Source organism: Camelus dromedarius, chromosome 5 (assembly GCF_036321535.1).
Source record: "Camelus dromedarius isolate mCamDro1 chromosome 5, mCamDro1.pat, whole genome shotgun sequence".
NCBI classification, from domain to species: Eukaryota; Metazoa; Chordata; class Mammalia; order Artiodactyla; family Camelidae; genus Camelus; species Camelus dromedarius.
Window position 1 is genome coordinate 67,210,086 of NC_087440.1, and position 18,040 is coordinate 67,228,125.

The window sequence follows — 18,040 nt, forward strand, 5'->3', positions numbered from 1 at the left end:
CACCCACGTTTGCTGCTTCTGCTCTCCGCAGGAGACAGGAATCCAGGGCTTTGCCGTCGTCATAGCAACTAGGAGTTCCGCGGTCCCCCACCTTCCTCCAACTCTTTCACTTCCCCCGCCGCCTGGGCTGAGCTGTCGCTTCTCTCGCGAGATTTGAGCGCAGCGTTAAGCCTCGCCACGGTGATCTCACCCGAGACTTGGGGAGGGAGGAAGGGAGTAAAGGAGGGGAAGGAATAGGGAAGGGAGGTGGGGAGGGGAGGGGAAAGGCGAGTGCGGCGCCGCCACCGCCGGCAACTTTGTGAGCGAGTTCACTGTGTGCGTGAGCGAAAGTCCGAGCAGCCCTGAGTCCCCGGGAGGTGGGTCCCCGGGGAGGGCCAGGTCAGGGCTTCTGAGACCTCCTCCCCAACCCCCGCAGCCACTCCATCCTCTCCCGCCTCCGGGGCTCCCTCCCCATTTCCTCCCCCCGCGGAACCTCCTGGGCCTTCCCGCCCCCCTCTGCAGTTACCTGTCCCTTCCCCCACTCGGCACCCACCTCCCTATTCCCCCGCGCCCACCTCGGACTTCGGACCCCGGACTTCGGACCCCGGACCCCAGCCACCCGCACTCTTTTCCAGTTTCGGCCGCCCCCTCAGCTATTTGGCACACGGGCCGGATGGGGGGCGCTGAGCCTCGGAGGCGTCTCAAGCGGGGACCTGAGCGCCTGGACAATAGTTGATGCCCGGGAAGCCGGGCACCTCCGCCCCCCACTCCGTCGGGAGCGCGGCCCCCGCCGGCTGCTCTCCTGCTTGCATTCCGGGTGCCCCTCGGAGGCAGGCTCAGGAGTTGAGCTGATTCCGCCCCCGCCTCCCCGAGCCCCCCTCCGCTCGGCGCCCGCCCCGGCCTAGCCGCCAGCCGTTCTCTGCAGAGGAGGCGGCGAGTGAGCGCGCGCCGACCGTCTGCACGATTTCTCTTTCTCCCCAGGGAGAGCGCGCGGCGGACGCGCCCCGGACGCGCGGCTGCACCGGGAGGCCGGGCCGAGAGGTAAGTTGCTCCCGCGTCCCGGGTCCGGGCAGGGGAGCGGGGGTGCAGCACTGTTGACAGCCCCCACCGCAATGTTGGCCGGGACGCGGGTCCGGAACCCGGAGCAAGACACCAGGAGGCCGGTCAAAGTTTTTATTTCCGATTTGGTGGCGTGCTTATAGCGCAGCCCGGCGGGGGCGAGTCCGGGCTGCACCGCGCCCGGCGCGCGCGCGCGCGCACCTTGGAATCCGAATCTGCACAACTCTCCGCCAGGCGCCTGTGCTAGAGGCCGGGAGACCCGCGCCCCCGTCGAGGTGGCTGCGACCACCCCGCTGCTCGTCTCCACCTTCAGTCACCTGGGTGAGCGCTTTGCAGGCTGTGCAGGAGGGACAGGCCGAGAGGTTTACTCGTGAGAAAGGAGGAAGAGCAGCTCGGTGCCCGCGGGTGGTTAATTTCTCTCCCGGGGGTCTGGTGGAGAGTGGAATCCGGGGATGCTCTAGCCAGCTTTCCTTGGAGCGAGTAAACCACGAGAGGGCTGGGGAAGCGTGAAGGTACTGCAAAAAAAGAACTTTTTCTCCTTCACCCCGTTTCCAACTTCTCTTGACCTTAAAGGAAATTTGCCAGGCTCCCTATCGCGCTCCACGGCATTTCTAGGTGGACAAGTAATCGTGTTGGGCAGGTTGAAATTTCATCGGGTTCACCGTTTGGAAAACAGAGAAGCAAGGCAAATGGCTCACTTTCAAGGAAGATGTTTCATTGAGTTGTTGGTATTCGTTTTGAAGAGAAGCATTTGGGGACTGATGGCTCCTAGGCTGCATTTACCTTACAGATTTTATTTTTCATGACGGGTATTGTAGAGGCAGCATTCACTGAAATTCTTACTATCTGCTAAGCGATTGTATTTCTAAACTGGGAGCCAGTGATGCGATGCAAATTTCAGAGTAAAGGTGTCGACTTTCATCAGGTTCCAGGTCTATCTGGATGAACTGGGGTTGGCGTTTCCTCTATAAAGCAAACCTTTTATGTTGAAACTCTGACTCAGACTCTTAAAGCCATTGTTTTTATGCTGGTACTCTGTGGGAGTTAAGTGTCAACTTTCCCTTGTTTTCTCATATGGAATATTCATCCAAGGCAAAGATTCTCTGACCTAATCTTTTGGAAAAGTACATGATTAAATCCTACAGAATCATTCTCTGCATCCAGTTCAGTAACAGTATTAATTTTCTGTATAATCCTGATTTAATGACTTTCACTTTCCCCTTTTTCATTTTTAAAAGGTACAATTAAGCCACCTTTACCAGGAAAGAAAAAAAAAAGCTGATGGAAGTAATATAGGACAGTGGTAACAGCAGTAGTCTCAAATAAAAGGTTTTCATAAAACAGTTTATAGTCACTGATGTGTCTGACTATTAGATGACATGCTAGTTATTCACAAGAATATTAATATTAAAATATTTTTCCCATGGAATAAATTATTTATACTAAGGCATTAGCAATTAACAGTGCATTTAAAATGATTTTAGTGATGATCTGCACATAAATGGTTAGGGGCGAAAGAAGAGATTTTGAAGGAAGAATGGTTTTATGTGGCTGACAACTTTTATCTCATTATACTAAGTAAAGGACTCTTGAAGTTGACTGTATCATTAGATTTCTCTAGTTGACTGAAAGAACAAGTTTGACAAGTGGCTGAAGACAGTCAGTAGGTGTTGCTGTTAGCTTCTCTGTAGTTCCTGGTACTGCTCCTTGAGTTTGAATTTGCAGTTCTGGTGCAGTGAACTTTTTAGATCTGAAGTGTCAGGCAGTGTTAGTTATGACTTCGTCATAGGATTCTGTGGCAAGGTTGACTTGATAATTGCAAAGCAGCTCACTGAAATTCTATATTAAGATTCTTTTAACTCTATCTTTTCACTTTTATTTCCTCACTTTTGTATTTATTTTGCTTTTGCATTGAATTGGGTGTGTAATATTTGTGTACCCCCCCAACTCCCTTGATTTTTTTTTTCAGCAACTTTTAAAAAACACCTTCTAGTAACTTTATTGAAGTCACAGATTGAAGATTGCTTGAGATTAGTGGTTTTGTAAAGACTTTGGAAGATCTTGGTTGACTCTGAGTTGGAATATGTGTGTGTTCTGTCTTATGGTTGCAGCTTGAGTTTTTCAATAAGTGGCTGTTTTCTATCTCTTTGAACTGTGGAACAGTAGCAGGAGGAGAGGCAGAACAGTATGAGTACAGATTCTCTGCATCTTTCTGACTTAGGGGAAAGTACATGGTGATTAATGATAGCACGATTATGTGCTTCCTTCAGGCTCAGTGTTGTGCTATCATTTCTCTTGGTCCACATCAGTGCACATGTGAAGCATGCCTGAAGATTTTCAGGTGACATTGCAGATTTGAGCCTTTTGATTCACTGATCAAATGGGAATTTCTCTAAGGAAGACAAATAGACTCATCCCTATGATGTAGAGCTAGCACTCAGATACACAGTGCTTCTTTCTTCCTTTTCACTCAAACCATAGAAGTTCTTAAATTCAGAAAAAAAATTGTCCTCCATAATATCACTGTATTCCTAACCTTTTGAAATTTGTGGTAAGTCAAACAGCATTTATTGAATGCCTCTACCTGGGAGGCATGCTGTGTTAAGATCAGTGATTCCAGAGGTGAGTAATAGTGTGTTCTTGGCCTCAAGGAACTTAACAGTGCAGTGAGGCCATTTGTAGTAACCTTTCCTGGTTTGGTGTTCTGATACCCTGAGTTTTGGATAGCAGGCAATTAAAAAAAATTTTATTAAATTGAAGTGTAGTTGATTGGCAATCTTGTGTTAGTTTCAGGTGTACAGCAAGGTGATTTAGTTTTATATATATGTATGTGTGTGTGTATATGTATGTGTGTATATATATATATATATATATATATATATGCTTTTCCAAGTTCTTTTCCATTATAGGTTATTACAAGATATTGAATATAGTTCCCTGTGCTATATAGTATGTCCTTGTTTATCTATTTTATATATATAGTACTATGTATCTGCTAATTCCAAACTCCTAATTTATCCCTCCCCCCCTTCCCCTTTGGTCACCATAAGCTTGCTTTCTGTGTCTGTGAGTCGGTTTCTGTTTCGTAAATAAGTTCATTTGTATCATATTTTAGATTCCACATATAAATGATGTCATATGATATTTGTGTTTCTCTGCCTGACTTATTTCGCTTTGGTATGATAATCTCTTGTTCCATCCATGTTGCTGTAAATGGCATTATTTCATTCTTTTTCATGGCTGAGTAGTATTCAGTTCCACCAAGTATTGCTTCATGTTCCATTGTGTGTATATATGTGTGTGTGTGTGTGTGTGTACATCTTCTTTATCCGTTCATCTCTTGATGGGCATTTAAGTTGCTTCCATGTTTTGGCTATTATAAATAATTAATAGGCAATTATTTTTGAATTTTAACTTACTTAAATTAATTTTTGAAATAATGGGGCCCAGTGTTTGTCCTTGGAAGGTCTGGGTTTTAAATTTTCCAGCTATGAGATCTTAAAAAAATAATCAAACCTCTTTCTGAGCTATCTTTCTGAAAAAAGTGTGATTCTGCACTGATGGGCATAATACTTGCTTCACAGCTCTGTTGCAAAAATTATTGAGAATATATCTATGGAAGTCTTTTGTAAACCATAAAGTCTTATTTGTAATTGCACTTTCCTACTTTCTGATGAAGAGATTCATAGATTGTTGAAGTTAGAAGGGATTTTGAGCATAAATCATTTGGCCCTTCTTCTCCATTTCACAGATGGGGAAACTGAAGCCCAGAAAGTTGAAGTGCTTTTTTTGAAGGTTGTAGAAGTACTAGTCACTGATCACACAGTGATTGGAAGGCAGGTTTTCCAATTTAACCGAACTTCTTTGCTTCCTGTTTTTTTTTTCCTAACTTAGAGTCTGTTATGTTAAAGTTTATTTACTACCCCCGCCACAGTCAAGTGTTCAGTATTTATTAAATGCCTAAAATGAGAGGAAGCAAAACTTAAAATGAAATGTACATGAAGGTTGAAAAGTTATGAAAACCACATTGATGTAGTGTTTGGTAACTAAGCTTTAGAGTTACTCAAATTACAAAGTTATGGAAAAAGAAATTATGAGTTTAAGTATTTACATGGAAAGCCTGTGGTCTTTTTTTTTTTTAAAGGAATGTTGGCTAATTCAGAGCATAATATACTTTGTATGCTCTTTAGAGAAGCCAAACTTAATTTGTTGTAGTTGACCGTTTTCTTCCCATCTTAAACTCGTTTTTCATTTGGCAAAGAAAGTGGTTGTGCCTTCCTTGTTTCTGGAACGGTGGCAACTTTAGACCTTCTCTCTCAGCGATGTTTCTGGGTTACCAGGGGGTGGGGGTAGGGGCTGGGGAGGATGGTCCGGTGGAGGGGTAATTGCCCATAAAACAGGAAGAAGTTGTAGGAGCTTCCTGTTGAAACCGCAAGTGATTTATATATCACCACCCTACCTTCCCCTGGGGTAATCTGAGCCAGGAGAGAAGAAACATCCCTGCTGGTTGGGTGACTGCCCTTTGAGTGTGGGACTCTACCTTTCCTGGGGAGGGTTGAGCATTAAGTTATTCCTTCAGTGCTCACACAAAAATTTGTGTCTTTCCCACCTGCGGTGCTGGTTAAAATACGAGTGTCACTGTCACTTGAGATTGACAGTCCAACCTTCTCTCCACTGCGCTTTTACTTTTTTGGTGTGGGTAATAAATTGGCTCCATTGGATTTTTGTTTTTAGTTTTTTCTATGCTTAGCTAATTAACAAAAGCAAAACAAAGCCTACACACTTTTATGGCATTTTGTTTTCCAAAGGTTTTATATATGTAAAGTTAATTATTCTTGGATGACAGCTCATTTATTCTTTTGGTTGGTTTTTGGTGAGCTCTGGAGTGAGTCATAGAAACAAGGAATCTGTTTTCTTTGGCTCTCTGAAACGCAGGTGATTCGAGTGAGGGTTAGAATAACGTGAGTGTGATTGGGTTGTGATCACGAGGGTAGGAAAATCTGTCGGGTATATCTTTTGAGGGAGGGGCTGGTCCTTCCATTTTCTCCTTTTACTGTGGCTGGGGAGGAATAAGGTAACCCGGTTGCAAAAGAGAACATGTGTGTTTTCTTGAAGATCTAGTGAGATGGCACCAAAACGACCCAGTGGAATGTCAGGGCCTTCTTTTGTTGGACTTCAGTCAACAGCAGTGCCTTGTGTGGTGCGCCATGGAGTGGGGTGAAGCTGTTTCTCTTTGCTTCTAGAGGTCTGGGATGAGAATTTTCAGCCTTTGGATTTCTAATTTGTTACTTGTCATGTTGCACTAGGTTCTCCCTCTAATTAGGATTGTAGCATGCCTAACTTTAAATTGTGGGAAACAGTCAATTACATAATGTTAGATTTCCCTTTTTTCAGTTTGGGAAAGGCACTAGGATGCTTGTTGGTGAATGTCCTGGAAAGAGAGAGTTACTGATTTGCACAAACAGAGGGTCACTCAGAGCCAGCTTGAGCAGACTGGCCATCCCACGGTGGCGGCCCCTGGATTCCTGTTTTCCTCTCCCACCCCCAGAACAGGTCCAGGTTAAATCAATTTCAGAGACACCAGAGTGAATTTTGGTTCTTCTTCTCTCTCTCCCTTTCTGTCTCCGCCCCCCCATCTCTTTCTTTTTTTTCCAGAAAGCCTTTTACCAAAGCTACAAGTATTGTCATTGATTGATTTTTGTGGTTCAGCGTCTTGCTTCCTTTTAGAACTTCTAAACTTCTCAGAATAAAGCTATTAAGAAATCAAAAGCAATAGGGCTGTGTGCTGAATGCCCACATTCCTATACTCAAGACAGCTGCGATCAGCCTTATTTCCATTGGCTCCTGTATGATCTTTTTCTAATTCATTTTTCTTCATATTCTCAATTATTTGCCTAGATAGGAATTCTGGTTTGATATGTTGTGAGCTCCTGGCATTTTCTTTAACAATTTTAGTTCCCGGAATTGATTGGCAATTTGTTTTTATAAGTTTCTTTTCACTTTTTTGATGCTTTCAGAGAAGCAGCTGATAACTGAACGGTGGTATCTCATGCCCTCAGGAAGAGAGGCCACTTGTAAGGAGATACCTGTAAGATAAGTAATTATGCATTGATAGAATGTTCTAAAATTTCCACTCAATGTGACTAACTCATTCCTTGCTTCACCTGTGTATGCTCAGGGGGAAAAAATGGAAAGAAATATTTTCCCATATTTTTTCAAGAAATGTTAGTTTGTGACTTACGGGAACCACATTCCTTTTTCTTTCAAGGACTTCAAAAACAAATATTCTTACTCTTGAAATGAGGGTTAGTGTGTATTTGATTTAACTCTTCCCTTTTCCCTAATTGTACTTCTGGCTACTCCAACAAAGATCTCAGGGGCTCTGCCAATGTATTTTGCCAGAGTCTAATTTCTAAGTAGCTGGAATTTCATGGATAACGAGAGTGTACTCTGTGTGTATATATTTTTGGAGTGGGGTTTGCCTTCTGGCTTAGAATGTGCCCTTGGGAATCCTGTTAGGAGGCTTGAAACTAAATGTGGTTCCTAACCCTCATCTCTTCCAGTTTGAGAAATGCCTCTCTGATTCTTCCCAAAGTCTCAGTGTCACTTTATTTTATTTTTTAAATTAAGATCCTAGTGCTGATCCTTTGTAATAGGAAATAAGATATAGTAATAATTGCATGACAAAATAATTTTTCAATAGCTACGTGATAGGTTATGAAGAGCTACAGGGGTCACAGAAAAGGCTTATTAAAAGTTCAAGAACCTCAGCCTGATAATCGCTTTTGGTGGGATTGGTCCGAAGACCGTTTTCAAGGTAGAGTTTTATAGTAGTGATCTTCAGCGGTTTGGGTCAGCAGCTGCCTGGGTGGGGGAGGGTGGAGAAGCAGTGATCTCGGGGCATTTCTTTGGGGAAGCGGCTGGATAACACGTGGATGGGTGGTTTGAAGAAATTCAGTAGGTGAATCTTTTGGATTTTTGTGGGACAATAAGGTAAACGAGTAGTGGGCTTAAACCAGAAAGCAGCTGACTAGGGTTTGTAGAAACTTCATTTTGGTTGGATAAAGGGAAAGCCTTCGATCATGTGTACAGTCCCATTGATTAAAAAAGACAGCTTGGCAGAAATTTGGAAATGACTGCCAACTGCTAAAAGGGTCAGGCTGCTTAGACTCCTGCAGTGGAGGTAGAACATGTGAATCCAATTTGGTGTTTGCATGTTGGCACTTACTTTTTTTATTGGGGTGAAAAACAGAAAGCATAAAATTTATGGTCTTAACCATTTGTAAGTGTACAGTTCAGTAGTGTTTAGGATATTCCTATTGTTGTGAAACAGAAGTCTAGAATATTTTCATCTTGTAAATCTGAAACTATACCCATTAAGCAATCCGCCTCTCTTCCCTGGCAATCACCATTCTACTTTATTATTTGTTTTATTATTTCTACTTGTAAATCATGCTGTATTTGTCTTTTTGTGACTGCCTTATTTCACTTAGCATAATGTCCTCAAGGTTCATAGATGTTGGCACGTCACAGTATTTCCTTCCCTTTTACGGCTGAGTAACAGTGCATTGTATGTGTGTATCACATTTTGTTTATCTGTTCATCCACAGATGGACATTTGGGTTGCTTCTACCTCTTAGCTATTGTGAATAGTGCTATGAACCTGGCTTTACAGATATCTCTTTGAGACCCTGCTTTCAATTTCTGTGGATATAGACTCAGAAGTGGGACTTAAGTATCATATGGTAGTTCTATTTTAATTTTTTTTGAGTAACCACCATACTGTGTTTCATAGCAGTTGCATCATTTTACATTCCCAGCAGCTGTGTACAAGTGTTAATTCCACATCCTTGCCAACCCTTGTTATTTTGTTTTTTGATACCCATTCTAATAGGTGTGAGGTGGTATCTCATTGTGGTTTTGATTTGCATTTCTCTGTTGATGGGTTATATTGAGTGTCTTTTCATATGTTTGGACATTTGTATATCATCTTTGGAGAAATGTCTTTTGAAGTCTGCTCATTTTTCAGTTAGGTTATTTGATTTTTTGTTGTTGAATTGCAGGAGCTCTTTGTATATTCTGGGTATTAGCCCCTTATCAGATACATGATTTGCAGGTGTTTTCTCCTGTTTTGTAGGTTGCCTTTTCACTCTTTTGATTGTGTCCTTTGATCCATGAAAGTTTTAAATTTTGATATAATCCCAGTTGTCTATTTTTGCTTTTGTTGCCTGTGCTTTTGGAGTCATATCCAAGAAATCATTCCTAAGTCCAGTGTCATGAAACTTCCCCTTATGTTTTCTTTTAGAAGTTTTATAGTTTTAGTTCTTACAAGTAGTTTTTTAACCCATTTTGAGTTCATCTTTATGTATGGTGTAAAGATTCAACTTCATTCTTTTGCGTGTGGATATCCTGTTTTCTCAGCACTAGTTGTTGAAGAGACTGTCCTTTCCCCATTGAGTGGTCTTGACATCCTTGTTGAAGACGAGTTGACCATATATGCAATGGTTTATTTCTGGGCGCTCTGTTTTATTCCAGTGACCTCTTTGTCTGTACGTCGGTACCACCTTGTTTTGATTGCCTTAGCTTTGTAATACATGTTGAAATCAGGAAGTTTGAATGGCACTTATTTTTACCTTATGCTATTGTAGGTGTTGGTTGATGGGGAAGTAACAGAGAAGTTGGCAATAGGAAAAGCAATCTAAAGAAGTTTTGATTCTTTTGAGGGGACTAGACCCACCTGAAGAATGAGGTAAAGTGGTTTACATGGCAGGATGTATGTGAAACTAGTAGAGTGAGAGCTGTAGCCGCAAACTGTAGCTCCTGGTTTACAAAGTGCTTCCACAGATACTTAGTCCAGGGGCTTGGGGAAGCTTCAAGAAGGTGATGGACCTTGAATTGATCTTGAAGATGGGACGTGTACCTCAGTGGGTATAAATGCCCAAAACCACCCGTGTCAGTTCTGTCGTGGTGCTAAAGGGAGGTCTTTAAAGAAAGCCTCTGACAGTAATCTCAGGGGATCAGTTATTACGAGAACTGTCACTTGTGATATTTTTTTCCTTGACACTCTGCTGCCTTTCCTGTTCCAACCCAGTAGTTGCTGATTTGCTGTAGCTGCCCGTTGAGTAGCAGTGGGCCACATACAGAGATGGAATACTTAGCCACAGTACTGTTTTGTTTTCTAGGATGTGCAAAGAACATACAGTTAACCTGGCTCGGGTGTATGAGATTGACTTGAAGGAGAGAGATTGAAGCCAGAACAGTGTAATAAGTGGCTGCTTTAGTAAGTTATTTAGGCTACTTAAGACAGACTTGCTTACCTTCTTAATAAAACTATAGGCATAATTTTGGTTGGGTGTATTCAGGGGACAATTGGTAGAATTTCTATGGAGGAAAAATGTATTATGTTTGCATGTTAGTAGTACTATAGTATAGAGTCGTTTGATGGTGACCAAGTGAATTAAGTCTACTTGGGTGGCTTTGTAAGGAGTAATTTACTCATGTATCTCTTCGGTGTTTACTGACTCCCACTGTGTTCCAGGGGCCAGTGGCTGCTTCTAGTGCTGAAAGAATACACAGCTCCTGCCCTCATGTGGCTGATATTCCTCTACTGATTGATGTCATTTTTCCCAGTGTCCTGTTCCTCTCCTCTGGTTGGATTTTTGTCTTTTGCTGAAGGCCTCCTGTTTTACTTTGATGCAAAACAACTGTGGTTGTTTATGATGAAAATAGTCCTATATTAAATACTCTTTGTGGAGAGGAAGAAAGAAACACCAGATAATTCTGCCTCTTAGTTTCCAAGGAGACCTGTCTTGGCTAAATTTATTTTATCAAGTGCTTTTCTAAGTAACAGGACTAAAGGAAACTGGCTTTAGTGAATTTTGCTTATGATTTTCCTGAAGCCCTAGGTAAGGTTTTCAAATCTTAGTTTCCTCTACTTCAAGCCTGCTCCACGAGAATCTAGAAACCTAGTTTTGGCTCATTCTGAATTTTCCCATTAATTGTCATATCCCCCTTTTGAATCTTCATTCACTTTTTCATTCGTTTGTTCATTTAAGTCTTCATTGTTCACTTTTTATATACCAAGTAATATTTTCCTTTGTAATAGGAAAGCTGAGGGTTGAATTGTTTCCTTTAAGGCCAGTTATTTAAACTCTGTAAATTGATTATTATGATTTGGGACTTTTTTTGCAGATAGTAGAAATGTTTTTGAAGGAACTGGAGAAAGAGGAATGTAGAGTTTTTGTTTCTAACTCAATGATTTTACTGAGAAAATTGTATAATGTGGATAATTTTAGCACTCGTTTCACTCTGATCTGAAAATAATCAGCATTTTAACTCAAATGAGACTCTCTCCTTGTAATTTTGGCAGGAGACGATTTTGAAGCTAACCTTTCTGTTATTTGTAACACTCAAGAAACTTAATTCCCATTTCGCATGATTGGTGTAGTGCCAGCGTGGGAGATTTAGAAATGCTTATCACCCCCTTCTAGGGCTCAGTTCCGAGCTGTTTGCAGAGCCTTTGTCATTCATGTGTGTGGTACACACAAGACTTTGAGATTTGGTGACATCACGTCGCTGCCTGCAGCAGAGTTCCACTGCGGATCCGCGTGCCAGTGCTGTGATCATAAGCTGGAAGTTGCCCATCCTGCCAAATGCAGAGTATTCAGCTAACATAGTGTGAGATTTCATGGCTATATAAAATTATATTTTCATTTTAATTTGTTGTTAGAAATTCAACATAGTGTCGGTTCTGTATTATCAGATTCAGTTATGCAGGGTAAAATTCAAGAATTTTCTCTGGTGGATTATTGGCTGTTATAATCTGGCCGTGCTTTTTACTGAAGACTGTTGGGAGATTGGTGTAGTCCTGGCTCTGTGACTTTGGCCGTTGTTCTTTCACATACGAATCAGAGTATTCACTGAGCATCTTCTAGATGGCAGACACCGTTCTCATCCTGGATACATAGCAGTTAGCAACTCTGAGGGAGGTGGGAAGCCACCAGAGGGTTTTGCACAGAGGGTTTGGATCTGACATATTTTTAAAGGACAGAACTCTGTGATGTAGAGAACAGGGTGAAGGGTGGGGGCAAAGGTGGAAGCAGGGAGATACTGGAGGATCCTATCAGTAACCTGGGTGAGACATGGTGATAGCGGCAGTGGAGGGGATGAGAAGTGGCTGGATTCTGGACGCATCTCCAGTGGGGCTGACGTGATTGACTGAACGCTGGATGACGTGGAGTGAAAGAAAGAGCGGAGTCAAGGATGACACCACGGTTTTTGGCCTGAGCAGCTGGAATAATTGCGGGGCTGTTTCCTGAGATGGGGAAGACTGGCGAAGCAGGTTCGGGTGGGGGGCCGAGCTGCTTGGTGCGTGCCGGGTGTGTGATGCCAGTGGACGTGCAGGTGGGGAAATCAGGTTGGCAGCGGGGCAGGTCTGGTAGTCTGCATGAGCTTCAGTTTTCTTGTGTGTGAGAAATGGGGAAAGTATTTGCCCTTCTCAGAATTCTAGAGATCAAATGTTAAACCTTCTAAAGTGAAGTCCTGTCGTGGTGGTATTATTTCTGGAAAGTGGACTTGTTACCATCTTCTGTGCTTTGTGGTCTCTTGAAATATTTCACTCAGAGGCCAGGGTGTATCATAGAGAGGTGGCATTGGCCCTCCAAAGGTTTTCTCTCTGAATAGGTGGAAAAGCTTTCTCTTTGATCCCTTCTGTGATTCCCGGGCAGCTTCTGGGAGAATGTCGTATTTAGGTTCCCCCAGGGCCTCACGGGGCTTCATTTTGTGTAGAGCCATTGGAGTGATACCCAGGCGCGTGGTGCCAGACTTGCCCCTTAATAACCGTAGCTAAAGTGATTTTATTTACGTGAGAGGAAGTTTAGGAAACTAACTACAGGTAGGAAAAAAGATGGCTCTTTCCTTTCTCAAAGTCATTATTATTTCCATAACTTGGATCAGTTAACAAATCAGGTTTAATCGGCCAGATTTATTAGGGAGATCATTCTCTGTGTTTCTGGATTCATGCCTGTTTACATATTCTGGGATTTTTTGATTGCTTACAATTTTGTTATAGCAGGTGAAATAAGTTGAATATATACTTGAATCCACTGAATGAAAATTTGTTTTAAGAGCCAAGTAAAAATGTTGAAAACATCAGTCTTATATTTCAACCAACAGTATTTTGAATCTATTAAAAGAAGTTGTAGGAAATAGTTTTATCCTTGAAAACAGCAATATTTGCTGATAATAGATACCTTCCCAACAGTGAGATGTTGCTTTAGGACTGCCTTCAGTCAGAAGATGATGATCATCCCTGGGTCTTCTGATCGTTAGGCGGTTTGAACAGAAAGACGACTGCTCCTGCTCCACGGCCCTCCTGGTTGCACCTGCAGTCCACAGGACTCAGCTGGCATCGGCGGTGTGTGCCCACCGCAGGTTATGTGGTTCAGAAAGAGATGGTAAAGCCATTTTTTAAGGGTGCCTTGGAGGGCCCGACACGTGTAGCGAATATAACCGTTGGCAAATAGCTGAAAACCTTTAGGAACTTGGTCTAAAAAGTACTCCAGGTGTTTGGTGGAAAGAAAGCAGTAATGACTTTAATAATGAAGCAGGGCGTCAGGAGAACAGGAACTCTGTTTTTGAGCAGACTTTGTGGAAGCAGAAATTATTTGGGTAGTTCCCTGGTATCTCGCCAGCAAGAAGACATCTCTCTGTTAGGGGTTTTATCAGGTCCTCAAATTTGTAAAAGAAGTTTACCCATCGGCTCAATAATTGTTAAGTTGCATAATCTTTTGCTTTTCACCGAATTGCCTTACTGTACGTTATTTTATTTCGACATCTAAGAAACTGAACTATAGGTACCTAGTATGTTTCACTTGACACAATTGTCTGATAAAACCTAAGCCTTTGTCTTTCCTTCCGAAGTAGGTATTAGAAAATTTAGATCAATTGTAAGAATCAATTTGGAAGGGGTCTGTATATTTAAATCTCTATATTTTCCATGCCTAATATTTTCTCCCCGAAAGGAATACAACTTAGACTTGCTAAAATCTTGTAGGATTTCCAAGTCACCTAATGGCATTTTATTTGAACTCTAGTCTAATAATCCTCTTTACTGGGGAGATGCTCTCTAAGCTTCTGAAGTCCTGGTACTTATTTGTGCGCTCCTAATGTTTTTTTTTAAAATAACATTTATTGAGTTATAATTCACTTACTATACAGTTCTCCCATTTGAAGTGTACAGGTCAATAATTTTCAGTACATTCATAGAGTAATGTATCCATCACTGTAAACAGTTTAGAGCACCTTCATCACCCTAGAAGAGACTCCAACCAGCCCCCTTTGCAGTCACTCCACATTTCTCCCTAACCCCACCCCACTTCCCTGCCCCCAGCCCTTGGCCACCACTCATCTACTGTCCATCTTTATAGCTTTGTCTCTTCTGGACATTTCGTATAAATGGGATCATATGATATCTGGTCCCTTGCGCCTACTTTTTTCACCTAGCTCTGTCAAAGTGCTTTAACTTTGCTGGTCATGTTACAGATTTCAGATTCAAAACCAGACGTGCCCCATCTGTTGACACAGAAACTACAGCCTGTGCTGGGACCAGAGAAAATAGCAAAACTGCCCATTGTGTGTGTGCGTGGAGCAGGGAGTGAGCTTTGAAGCCTTCGTAAACAAAGCCACCCCGGCCCTAATCCCCAGTGCACGCCCTGCTCTCTGTTGCATGGTCGTCCTGCCTCTCTCTGCCTGACTGTTTATTTCTTGAATTTTTCAGGTACCCCTAAGAAGTCACCTCTGCTTTCTTTTTTGGTCTGGTGCAGGACCAAGCCTTGCCTTTTTTTTTTTTTTTTTTTTTTTTTAATTCATTGGTCTCAACTTGTCCTGTTTGTTTTATTGCCACCATCTGAGAACAGACCCCTGACCTTTATACCTAAGGGGCTGTAGCGGGCTCCTTTCCGACCAGCTTGACTCTTGTTCCCCCAGTCTCCAGGCATCGTGTCTGACTATTCTTTCTAATGGACCATTTAGGTACCTGTGTTGCTCTGGAGGAATTTAAGTGATTCCAGTACATCAAATGTACTCTCTCCTGCCTGCTTTATGACCTTTGTCTTAGGTCTCTCCTTTCCTGTTTATCTGATTCTTTGTCCTCTCCAGGACTGTCTCTCTGCCTTCACGTGCTGAATCTCTGTGCTCTCCTTTTCTGAACTATTCTGACTTCCTTTGAGCCTTTGTTCATTTTTGAATTTAGTTCTATTCAATTCAAAATGTATGTGAAATCTGCCAAGTTCCTCACTCGTAGCTGCATCTCTCTTGTCCCCTTCCCTGCATATCATGCTTCTTACCATTATCTAATCTCCCTTGACCCCTCTGATGCAGTCCCAGCCCCTGAACTCTGGTTTTCTCTGTATCTTTCTCATCCTTCAAGGCCCACCTCCTCTTATTGTTAGAACTCATCTTGATTTCTCCCTCATTGCAAATGCTGTTGTACTGTGTTTTACACTTAAAGAGCTTACAGTTTAATAATTAAACATAATTCATCAAGGATGTTCAACCTGGAGAAGACTCAGAAGGGATGTCATCCCTTGTCACAGAAGTTGAAAGTCGCACGGAAGGAGGAGAGGTTACCTTTGTCTTCTCAGATCCCACAGAGGAGAGCAGTGAGTGAATGCAGGCATTTGAATGGGCAGCGGAGAGGACTTTTCTGATAGAGCTGCCTACATAGGCTGGATCATTGGGGTCATTGTAAAGGCCATTCAGGTTCAGACAGTTCATGGGGCCCAGTGAGATGAGTGGTTCTCAGTCTCCCTGGAGTCTCAGAATCACCTGGGCAGCGTTTTAAGTCCACAGAGTCTCGGCTGGAATGTTCAGATTGAGCAGACTGTGAAGCCAGGCTGGGAAACCTTGGAGTCAGATAACACTTCAGTGTCACAATTGTTTCCCAGATTTTTAGAGTGCCTGCCTTGTGTGGCTGTGTAACGTCGTGGGTTTTGCCTTCGTAGGATCTGGGGTCAAGGAGGGCATGCATCCTGTGATTTCTCCTCGGGGTGGATGTGAATTCTTTGAGGATGGGGACGGTTTCTCATTTTGTATGTTTATTTGCCCCAGAGGAGCGGGCTCATTGACATTCATTCTCGGGTGGTAACCCGATTACCCTGCTGTTTGCCTGATTTCCTCCCTGTCCTAAGGCTCAGACTGTGTCCTTTATCTAGTTGTTTTCTTACAACTCAACTTCTTGGTTGAAAAGGAACTGTTTGGTTTCAGTTGCGTCATGGTAGTTTCAGCCTTTTGATTTTGTTGCTGCTTAGTAATAAAATTTACATTGGTTACCATTTATTGAGCACCCAGGGTGCCAGGCACTTCCTGTCACGTTATTGCTAATCTTTATAACAAGCCCACAAGACAGATATTAGGCCTCGGAGCGGGAGCCAAGATACTGAGTTCCTGTTACAGAATTTCTTCTTGTATCTACTAGCAGATACTACAGCAGCTCCTGAGTTGAGGAATTGTCTACTGCAGTCATCTGTTGAGACTGGATAAGTTGGAGTCATGTTTTGGCTGCGTGCGTAGAATGTATTTTATTGTTGGAATGCCAGAAAGCCTGTTTACATATAAAAAAGTGGCTATGACCATTACCCTGTTAGTTCAACTTATAATTTGTTTTAAACACTGTGCTACATGGATGATAGCAGCTCTCCACCCATTTCTCCAGTGAAAGGCTGGTTTTGCTGGTACTTTTTTAAAAAATTCTTACTGATTTATTTTTTAAATTGTAATATAGTCAGTTTACAATGTGGTGTCAGTTTCTGGTGTACAGCATAATGTTTCAGTCATACTTATGCATGCATATATTCGTTTTCATGTTCTTTTTCATTATAGGTTACTACAAGATACTGACTGCAGTTCCCTGTGCTGTACAGAAGAAACTTGTTTATCTATTTTACACATAGTAGCTAGTGTCTGCAAATCTCGAACTCCCAGTTTATCCCTTCCCACCTTCTTTCCCCCTGCTGGTACAGTTTTTAAGCGTGGTAGGTAGTTATATCGTTCATCCATGTTGTGCCACAGTGGAGAGTCAGGGACTGTTTTTTTGTGTCAGCAATGATCTGGACTTCCCAGACCTGGCTTGTGACACATTTGGTGGTTTCTTTCCCTGCATCTGTTTGTAGGACTTTGGCCTGTCAAGGTGACCTCCGCAGTAACTAACAGTGGTCCTCCGTTAACTAACAGCGGTCATGTATCTCTTTTGCTGAGCTCCACCAAGGAATTAGTTTTATGATGGGTTCTCTACTTACATCATCTCATTTTATCCTTATGGAACTCCTGGGAGATAGATAGGTATGATCAATATTTAACAGGTGGTGAAGCCGGGGCTTAGGAAGTTTAAGTACCTTGCCTTGTTTTCAGACTCCCATTTGTTTGTGCTCTTCCACAGGACTCAGGCGTGGTTTACACGGGAGTGACACCATTTCTTTCCATTTCTCTCACGTTCTCCTGTTGCTGGCTTCGCTAAGAAAAATTAGGTGGTGCATGAGCGAACTTTTAGGAGGTGAAGAGGAGCAGATACCTCAGGCTCCTAGAGAAAATCCTTGGATAATATATTTAATTTTCTCCTTTCCAGTGGAGTCAAGGTGATGGTGGCCTTTGAATATTCTTTTGGTCAACTTACTGAGATGCAGGAATTTACTGAGATGTGGGAAACAAACTCACAAGGGGCTCCCACCTGCCAGAGAAGTTCCAGGCGCAGGGTTGCTAATATTTCTAGTACAGATAGCTAGATGAAATGTAAATATTTATAGTTGTGGTGAAATAACTATAAATCTTCACAGAGTTTGTAGAAACCACATAATTTTTTTTTTTTTTTGGATAAGAACACCTTCCCTTTACTTCCCAGGTGAAGGCATGACAAAAACAACAACAACAAAAAAAGAAACAAAACCGTGAGAAATTATTTTCTGGGGGAAGTGCTTTCTTTCTCATCTTGCAGCATGAGTTCTGCTGT

At 42.5% G+C, this 18,040-nt stretch overlaps 1 protein-coding gene across 7 annotated transcripts in view; it reads left to right on the plus strand.

Annotated features, from left to right (window-relative positions):
- Positions 1–241: 241 nt before the first annotated feature.
- Positions 242–18,040, plus strand: part of SIPA1L1 (signal induced proliferation associated 1 like 1) — a 338,644-nt gene continuing 320,845 nt past the window's right edge. For 3 of the 7 annotated variants that reach the window (XM_064486083.1, XM_064486082.1, XM_064486084.1), the window contains exon 1: positions 1,219–1,359. The gene's annotated coding sequence lies outside the window, so the exon portion shown is untranslated. Of the gene's footprint in view, positions 357–960; positions 1,021–1,218; positions 1,360–18,040 lie in introns of those variants that run through there. The other 4 variants (XM_064486087.1, XM_064486086.1, XM_064486079.1 and 1 more) reach the window with 3 other exon arrangements.